Raw genomic sequence first — 8,728 nt, forward strand, 5'->3', positions numbered from 1 at the left:
CTGCTCAATACGCAAAAAATCGATTGCGTGAATGGCGAGGGCCCGTCGAAAAACTATAATCGGATATTTAAAAATTCCCTTGATTAGTCTACCTTCAGAAAGAAAAGGATGGTGGGGATGAAGAGTGTTGGGATCTGAAGCAGCGGAAAAATGAATGCTCTGACCCTTTTCCTATCTTCTCTGAAATCTGATTATTCTCTTTTTATTTTAACAAGAAATTTATTTTGGTCCATCACACATTTATTGCTTTTTATGAAGGTTAGAAAAATCTATAGATAGAAAATCAACAGAAAGCTCGAACACATTGGAAAGTCTGTTCCATCCCGTCAAGCTGCCGACGTGCATTGTCCCCTTCCCTAGGGGAGGCATGTTAGCCCATGTGACCCTCTGTTTCGCACTCTCCCACTTAGGTCCAATTTCAGACTCCTCGTGTCGAATTGATGAATCTGCATCATGAAATCTTTTTTCCTTTCCCTCTAATTTTTAAGATCATGACTGGAGTCTCAAACCCGCTCTCTCTAACTCCTTTAGGTTTATCTCTTTCACCGCCAATTTCGCCAGATCCATCTCCAGACTGCAGTCCTCGCTCAACTTCACCGTATTAGAGGTAATTCGAACACCGACGAAGACAAGCCTTGGGTTGCCGAGGGCGTCGCAAAGCGATCAGGGAGGTAGCGGCCGCGACAAACTGATAGACTAGGCAACAACAACCAATATAGAGGTGAAGGTTGGCGACGGGTGGTGGATGCCGCGGCAAAACTCAGGTGCCATTTGAAGTCGAAGCCAACGATCAAGGGTAGTGAGAGGCGGAGAGGAGGTGGACGGAATCGAGTTATTCAATGGTGATGGCCATATGATGTATAACTTTTCCTTTTCACCCTGAATTGTCAGAGCATGATCGGCTGGACGACGATGTCGATCGGTAGTGGTCAGAGGCAAGGATGATTGTACAGTGATTGGAAGTGACGATGATCAGCTATCGTGGAGGTGGTCTCTAGATGCGTCACTCCATCAGTCATCACTCCATCATTGAAAGAAAATTATTAAGTTATTTTTAAAATATTTTTTATCCAATTCTGGTTTATCCCGCTTCCTAACTCGGATTTTTTATATGGCATTTTATCCGGGTGTATGTGGGTTTATCCGGTCCTGAGGACACACCAAATAAGATATTTTGCTATTCTATCAGAGTTCAAATTTAGACTATCAAACGCAGCCTAAGCCCCTAAATCTCCCACATATTCTCATCTCTCTACCACCCACCACCAATAATTGCCACATCCGTAATGTAGAACCAACTTCCACCGTCATCCCACCTCAGCATCGCCATTAGCCGCCTTTGTATTGGGATAATTATCAAAGAAGTTCTAAACTTATTGTACGGATGCTAGTTCAGTCTTAAACCATTCAATCCAATTTAGTCTTAGGGCTTTTGACAATTTACCAATGTAGTCCTTTTGATCAATTTTGACCTCAAAACGCTGACGTGGATGCTGACCGCTGTTCATGGCATAGCTTGTGATGGCTGGCATTGATGTGGATAATTTTTTCAATTTATTAATTTTTTTTTTCTGAATTTTAAATATATATTTTAGTAATTTCTTTTTAAAAAAAGAAAAAGAAAAATATAAAAATTTCAAATATTATTTTAAAAAATTGTAAAAATTATCCACGTCAGCATCGATCATACCATGTATATTGGCGATGCATTCACATTAGTGATTTTCGGCTAAAATTGATCAGATGAACTATATTGACAAATTGTCAAAAGACTTAGGGCTTAATTGATCAAATTGAAAGGTTTAAAACTAAATTGGTATATGTACAATATGTTTAGGAAATTTTTTTAGTAATTTTCCCCTACATCCACCCATCATCGACCATTGTGTCCTATTCTCAATTGCTTCTTCTCTGTCTAGTTTCTCTTCGTTCTCATTTTGTCTCCCTTACTCTTTGCACGACCCTCTCTCTCCCTTCCATCCTGCACATTGTGCACCTTTGGAAAGACCATAGTGAGGTCATGATAGTCGTCGACGATACCTTGAACTGAGGTCAAGCTAGGTTATAAGGGCTTAAAGACCTTGGTTCGAGATCGCAAATCTTGCGGCGATGGCTGTCATTGGCCCTGACAGCGCATCTCTCTCTCTCTCAAAGAAGAGCATGCGAGCATAATAGAGAAGAGTGATGGCAACAGCTCAAAGGAGGGAGTGGGAGGGGGCACACGGATGATGGCGAGGTCGCCGACAGATGACGCGGGCTAGGCGGAGGTGGGCATGGCAGTGGTTGGTGACGACGATTGCATTTAGGGTGTTATTTTTTGGTTTTGGCTTGGCTCAAAGGTTCTTCTAGGATTGGAGAACTTAGGATTAGGTCAAGAGCATCTTGATGTGGGAGCATCAGGATCTATCGGACAACTCTTAAGCTCAACCCACAGATCTTGTCGATTGATCTAGCACAATCCGTACTCCTGCAAGCAAAGGCCAATTTCGGTTACAGTTTGATTCGATGAATTCAAGGTTGAAGATGTCGATTCTATAGGAAAGTTGTTGATTCAATGGACTAGTTGTTGATTTCATGATTGTCGATTGACTACCAAGATGTCGATCTACAAGTTTGTTGTCGATTTTGAGGCTACTAATCGACGACATAGCAACAGAAGGTTGTTCTAATCGATTTCCATAGCTGTTTGTGTATCTTCTAAGATGGCTTTTCGGCTTCTATGGTTTGTTGATGAATTTGGAGAGTCTAATATTAGTTATCATGCATTTGATCTTAGTTAAATGCATTTAGTCCTAGTTTTAGTCTATATTATGATGTCGGTCATAATTATGTGAATACTCCAAGACTCATTTCGGTTTCTATATTTCCAATAGTCGTTTTCTTTTGTTTAGCAAAATCACTCTATAAATAGATGTAGGGAAAAGTGTCAAAAAAGTCTTAAACCTTTTGCATTTGTGCAAATTTAGTCCTAAACCTTTTTTTGGTGCCAATTGAGTCCTAAACCTTTTACATTTGTGCCAATTTAGTCCTAAACCTTTTTTTGGTGCCAATTCAGTCCTAAACCTTTTGCATTGGTGCCAATTCAATCCTAAACCTTTTGCATTTATGCCAATTCAGTCCTAAACCTTTTTTGGTGCCAATTGAGTCCTAAACCTTTTGCATTGGTGCCAATTCAGTCCTAAACCTTTTGCATTTGTGCCAATTCAGTCATAAATCTTTTTTACCTAAATTAATCGGAAGGACTGAATTGGCACAAATATAAAAAGTTTAGGACTGAATTGCCACCAATGCAAAATGTTTAGGACTCAATTGGCACCAAAAAAAGGTTTAGGACTCAATTGGCACTAATGCAAAAGGTTTAGGACTGAATTGGCACCAATACAAAAGGTTTAGGACTGAATTGGCACCAAAAAAAGGTTTAGGACTCAATTGGCACAAATGCAAAAGGTTTAGGACTAAATTGGCACCAAAAAAAGGTTTAGGACTAAATTGGCACAAATGCAAAAGGTTTAGGACTTTTTTTGACACTTCTCCCAATAGATGTACAATCTCATTTACAAACCAAACTAGACTCGCATTTAAATATACGTGAGATTTTCCTCTAGTGAGTGAACTTCTTATTTCGGTTCTTTATCTGAATTTATTTGGTGGTAAACCATAAAGTCTTTTATCCTTGGCTGATAAGTTTCCTTTAGACTTTGGTGGTGAACTTCTGCTATCCCGAAATTATTTATTTTTTACGGATGACTTAATCCTTTATGCCTAGGTGGTGAATCTGAAATCCTTTATCCTTGGCTGGAGATGAATCTAAAATCTTTTATGCCTAGATGGTGAATTTGAAATCCTTTAGGCCATGGCGGTGAACTCCATGTATTCCGATCTTTATCCTTGGCTGATGGTGTGTCCTATATACCTTGGTGATGATCATTCTCTATCGAAAATCCCACTTCAAACACATTTCCTCTCACGCACACGCATCACAGCTAGTAAGGAAAGGAAAACCGATATCAAAACGCAAGGTGGACTCTAGAAGGCAAAACTCAAAGATATAAATTGGTGCTTAGAAAACGGATGTACGTAAGTGCTTTGCCGGTGAAAAATGGGGTGTGTCTATGATATTTTCCCAAATAAATTTTTTATATTTTTTCTTTTCCTTTTGTAAAAAAGTTCTCACTTACACAAACATAGTGACTTTCCCGTTTGAGCCAAAACCATGAGAACGGTGTCGGTGGGTCAGTGAGTGGGGTTAGGGAGGTCTTGGAAACCGGTTTCTACTGTTAGAAACCGTTGTCCTCAGCTGACTTACCATCCACACAAATGTTCCTGCGGGGGACTGACAGCAAATGGAGGATCAACACCAGCCTTCATTTGTCAATGGTACAGGCAGCCCCATGCATCAATCTCTCCACAGCTAATATTGGAGCTTTTATCTTGTCACACGGTGCCTATGAGCAAATGGAAGAAGCCACCTTTTGAGTTTACCCATACACACATTCCATTCTAATGGGATTTCGCAACCGACTTTTGTTAATGAGCGCCTCGGACACACTGGTCAAGTAACCGATCGAAAACATTTTGTAATTCTCATTACATCGACCGTTCCATATGAAATTTGTTTAATAAGTTATCCACAAGCACTTGTTTACATGAACCTTTTGTTGTTCCTGGAAATTATTAGGAGCTCCTGAAATATGCTTCCTATCTCTCACCTGTGGTATTTGAGAAGGGAGGTTGCCATATGTAAGGCGGCAAGTTTGGGACATTTGATGTCGCATATTCATCCAAGTGATTATGACGGCTTTGACATATGCAATTCCAGATGACACATTTTATTTTTTGCTTATTCAATGTCAACTATCTTCTGCTCCGTTCTATCTTCAATCGACATCAGCTCAATGGGAAGCCATTTTTAGAAGAAACACTCCCAAAAGTACAAAAATTTCGTTTCTCGTAATTTTCTGTTGTGGATAGGACAAGAATTATCACGTTAAATAAGTCTTAGACCAGTATTTAAAGAGTTTCAGGCACCCATTACTAGGAAAAATTGCATTTTTATGTAAGTGTGTATATATGTAAACTGTAATAGATTATAAATATATAGATGATAACTATAATTTTGGGCCTTTTAAAAATTAAAATAACTTAAATGTTGGGACGCAGAAGAAGCCTTCAAACAACAAGGGACTCTGCCGACACAACTATCATTTGTTGTGTTTGCTTCTCAAGCGATTGCCGGCCGAATTTATGATTCTACTTTGTTTTTGAGCAATTCAAGAGATTCGAAAATCAATTCATATAGTTTAAATGAGGTGAATATGTTCCAAATTTTAAATTAACTTGTAAATAAATTTGTCATGTTCGAATACTAAATAGAAATCTATCATATTACATTATAATTAATCACGCAAAAGGATCTTTGATATTTCTGCTGCTTAACTTTTCCCTAGATTTCGACCAAAAAAATAAAAACTATACCCTAAGATGGAAATCAATCAATCGGTACTACAAATGTACGAACAGTTATGCATTTATGAGAAGCATGTGACTGGGCATTCACGGGGGACATTGCAATTATTATTGTCACTCTCTGTCAATGTGATGATAAGAAAACGTTGGCCCCCCAAAAAAATTAATGTAAGAGGGAAATAAGAGTTTTTTCAATTTTCAATTTTCCATATTGCTGTTTTAATTGTTTTTTTTATAATTTTAAATATTTATAATGCGCAATAACTTGATGTTTCACTAGCAAGTAGATGCGAATTATGAGGATACATTAAGTCTAATATGGTGAAGCTTGTAATTATTCGAGCTGTCCTCGTGCTAACCACAACTTTTCATTGGCCTATTCGACAAACTTGATGTTAACTATCAGCAGTGGTTCTCTGCATGGATACATGGATCAAGAAATTTTATATGCAACAACCTTTTGGGTTCATTGGCCCCGTTTGAGCTCATTACATGGTCCACCGGTTGTGCCATTCTCTCAAGAATGCTCCCTATGTCTGGTTCCTTTACCATGGGATCACATGTTAATTTTCTGTATATGTTCATGCTGGTATAGATGAGGGACGGTGGGAGGAAGGGTTGGGGCTATTTCTGGATCGAATTGGGGTCATGTAGGAACAAATTCGGAAGCAAAACACGGACAGCGGGTATTGTTTCAACGTCCATTTGCTTGTGTGTGTATCGAGTGTGTGGTGCTGTTCAAGCATGCCAGGGTCCACTCTTTAACGGTAGGGCTTTAGTTCCACATAGAGGCCCCCTTGTATTGTATTCTTTTTTTAATTAAATCAATGGGGGTGTGCAAGATTCTTTGAGCACCTGACTAATTTTCACTGGATGTGACGGTTCTCCCAATCGCTCCTTGGCCTCATGAAGTCTTGGTTCGTTTGCTGGCGTAGGTTCTGCCTTGCCATGTCATAGGATAATGGTGACTCTACTCCCATTGGTACCATGGTGGAGCGGCGGTGATGGGCTCACTCAAAATTAGCAGTAATTATGGCTCAACTCATTAGGGATATGAAGCCAGTCATAGGGATTTGAAACTCATTAGGGATATGGAATTTGCTCTACTCTAACTATTTCATTATGCAAGCCAAACTAAAACATATCTATTTCATCATTATACTTGCTATACTCTATTCCCAATAAAAGACTATTCCAATCCTGCCTTATTCTTTTTTGAGATGCAAACGTACCATCATAGTAAGCAATCACAACACCCTAGATTCACGTGATCAAGGTGCAAACAATAGTATGATCTTGAAATAACTATTTCACTCTGCAACCAAACTAAAGCAGAGCTATTTCATCCAAGTATTTACTAGGCTCACCCTACTTGGGCGGACATTAGGCTAGTGCCTCTCCGAGAGTGCAATGGAGGTTGCCAACCTCGGCCATGCATAGGCATTCTCGATCGCCCTATCGACCTGTCCAGGTAAGTGACTCTTTTCCCATAAAATGACTATTCCAATCCTTCCTTTTTCTTTTTTGTCAAAGTAAGCAATCACAACACTCTAGATTCACATGATCAAGGTGCACATTATTTTAAATGGGATGCTTTCAATATACAGTAAATACCTTTCGCAATATAAGTCATGAATGTAATCATGAACGTCTAAAGTCCGTTGGAAAAATGGGTGGTGCACCTGGGTACAGGGAGCATTGGGTATTCAAATATGCCAAATGAAATGGAATTGGTGGTTTGTGTTTGTTTCTCTCTCAAACCACCATGCGTTGAGTACAATCAGAGTCAAAGAGAACATCATAATGGCATAAGCAAGCCATGTGCTCAGCCAAATTGTGAAGTCGACACCTTTGCAACTCCTAAAATATTATTCAAAACGAAGAAAAAAGCGATAATCGCACAAACGGGACTTCACATTTTGATTGTTGATCAATTGAGGATTTGATAATGGAGAAGCTAATGTTATAGAAAAAAGCTTTAATCAGATTTCAGCTCGCTGTTGGTTGAAATCGGCCGTTGAAAATTCAAAGTGAAATATTTGGGCATATTCATTTCGACGTCTAAATTTCTTTGATGGCAAGCTAGGGATCTAATTATGGTTTTTAAAATTTTTTCCTTAATTGACCAAAATGAAATTTTAAGTTCTTATTTGACTAACAACCAATATCTTAAGTAATGTTTTTGCACTAATCCCAAAAAGAAGGTACTATTACATTCTAGCATTTTATTTCAAGGAATCCATACGGCAAGTTCTCTCCACTTTCTTTCCGAATGATGGGTGGTTCTTTGTTTTCTACTTTGTGTTTGGGCCTTGTGGCCTTTATTCTTTATTTGTCTTGTTCAAGGCCTTTATGGCTCTATGTTTATAAGCCTTTTCAGCTTCTATTCCCAATTGGCGTACTTGTTTCCACTATAACTATAATCTTTATTTGTCGAGAAAAAAAGGATTGATCTACTGCCTCTCAGAAAAGTACCAAAAAAATCCTAAAACTACTGCATTAGTACCAATTCAGTCATAAATCTTTTAATTGGATTAATTTAGTCATAAAACTTTTCACATTGGTTCCAACTCAGTTTATGTGACCAATTTAGGCAGGAACTCTCTGACGTGGACACTGACTGTCTTACGTGGCATGGCCAACGCTGATATGGACATTTTTTAAATACTAATTTAATAAAATATTATTTTTTTGTTCTTTTCTTTTCTTTTTTTTATTTATTTTTCTTTCCTTTTTTCCTTCATTTTGGCTAGCAAGGCTGCGATGGCCTTGCCTCAGGCCTTCGCTGCCCCATCAGCTTTGGGCTAGCGGCCCTTACCAACCAAAATGATGGAAAAAAATTGTATAAATATTATAAAAAATGAAAAAAAAATTAAAATATTATTAAAAATGTCTACATCAGCATGGGCCGTGCCATATAGGACGGCCAGAGTCCACATCTGTGATTTCCGACCTAAATTAGCTTGATGGACCGAATTGTTACCAATGTGAAAAGGTTTAAGACTAAATTAATCAAATTATAAGGTTTATGATTAAATTGGTACAAATGCAATAATTCAACGATTTTTTTGGCACTTTTCCCAGAGGTCGTAGATCAATTCATTTTTTCTCGACAAATAAAGATTATAGTTATAGTGGAAATAAGTACACCAGTTGGGAATAGAAGCCGAGAAGGCTCATAAACATAGAGCCATAAAGGCCTTGAACAAGACAAATAAAGATTAAAGGCCATAAGGCCCAAACACAAAGTGGAAAACAAAGA

Source organism: Syzygium oleosum, unplaced genomic scaffold (genome assembly GCF_021117445.2).
Source record: "Syzygium oleosum isolate NSW1041296 unplaced genomic scaffold, Sole_v2.1 Sole_v2.01, whole genome shotgun sequence".
NCBI classification, from domain to species: Eukaryota; Viridiplantae; Streptophyta; class Magnoliopsida; order Myrtales; family Myrtaceae; genus Syzygium; species Syzygium oleosum.